The following is a 2,043-nucleotide window of genomic DNA, read 5'->3' on the forward strand; positions in this document are numbered from 1 at the left end:
TGGCAGGATACATGTCAAAATAATTATTAGATAATAACATAGCTACAACAAATATACCAGAATATATAGAAAGGACATTAATAGGAACAGTAAAATTATGGCTTTTAAACTTAGCCGAAGCAAGTAAAAAAGTATTAAGATCTGATAATAAAACAGAAGGAACATCAACAACTACTAAAATATCACCAACAAAAATATTGAAAAAATATGAAGTAGCTATAAGAGATGAATTTAGCAGTACAACAACAGAAAAAAAAAAGAACAAAATAAAGAAAAAGATACGGATAGGAATTTATTGCTAAAATTAGAAATATGTAATATGTGCTATATGGATGAATATACGTGCGCATTTAAAGAATACTTACTATAAGGGAACATATAATATAGAGAAAAGTAAAGAAACAAGAAGATTATATTTTAGCAAATTACCTGAACCATTTAGTTAAAAAATAATAAAGAGTTGGAATGAAACAAAAATAGTAGATACCCTAGGAGCAAGAATAAAATTTTTACAACAATGGTATAGAAATCTATGTGAAAAATATAGAGAAGAAATAAAAATAGAAAAAACATTAATAAGAAATTTAGCATGTTGCAAAGATAAAATAACACATCAATTTGGATGTAAAGAAAGATATTATAAGAAAAGAAAAAGACATAAGAAATACAAAAAATCAAAATATAAATATAAGAAACCAAGAAAAAGATATTATGTAAAAAATTATAAACATAAAAGACCATAAAGGAAAAAGAAATCCATAAAATAATGTATTTGTTATAATTGTGGAAAACTAGGACATTTAGCTAGAGATTGTAAAATGCCTAAAAATCCAAAAAAAAATAAAAAATATCAGAAATAAAAATAGAAAATACAGAATATATGCAAATAGATTATATAGATTACGAATTAGAAAGTGAAGATAGAATATATGAAATTTCAGAGAACGAAACAAATAATGAAATGGATAGTGATTTAGATGAATCAAATGACTGAAGAAGAAATAAAAATAAACCAAATAACTGAGGAAGATATAAAAATAATAACAAAGGAAGAATATTTAAATAAAGAAGGAACAGATCAAAAAATAATATTTGATAATAATATATTTGACAAAATAAAAGGAAAAGAGTTAGACCTAAGTGTAGAAAAAATATTTAAAATACCAATAATAAAAAATATATTTAGTAGAAAAAAGGAAGAATACTACGTAGTAAGCTAAAAGAAACATGTAATAGACTGTAGATATGCAAAAGGTAGAGCTAGTATACCACTAGTAACAAAAAGAATGATTAATAAAGAAATAAACGATATAAAAAGTAAAGACCCAATAAAATATGTACACCTTGGAAGAACAGAGATATTGATAAAAGCTTATTTTAGAGAAGGAATAGATACACCAATAAAATTATATTAGGCAGATAATAGAATTATAAAACATATAAAAAAGTATAATAACTGCCACAAAAGAAAATTTAATATACCAAAAATTTTAAATTTATAATAAGTGCGAATTATTTAGTAGCAATAACAGATAAAAATATAGATAAATCATTAGTATTATATTGGAAAATATCAGGAATAGAACTAACCCCAGGAAGTAAAATATTTACAGCAAGATGTAAAAATCTATACGTATTAACAACAAAACATAAAATAACGGGAAAAATAAAATTGATAAAATACAAATAGAAAGTCCTTTCGAACAATTTGTAAAAACAATTGATAATAATGATTATAGTTACAAAGACATAGATATAAAAGAAGATTTAGAAATAATAAATTATAGAATAAGTACAACAAAAAGAATAGCTCATGAAAAACCAGAATCACCAAGCTCATAAAAAAGAACAAGTTATGAAACAACTTCAACAGTTAATTTAAATCAATATTATATAACAGGAACAACAAATGAAAAGGAATATTTAATACTCTTAAACACAGGACAAGAAGAAAATTATATAGCAAAATATCTAGTAAAAAGTAAATAAATAAAATCTAATAGTAATATATGCCCAGATCTACCAAGGAGTCTAATAAACATT

Source organism: Capsicum annuum, chromosome 4 (assembly GCF_002878395.1).
Source record: "Capsicum annuum cultivar UCD-10X-F1 chromosome 4, UCD10Xv1.1, whole genome shotgun sequence".
Classification (NCBI taxonomy): Eukaryota; Viridiplantae; Streptophyta; class Magnoliopsida; order Solanales; family Solanaceae; genus Capsicum; species Capsicum annuum.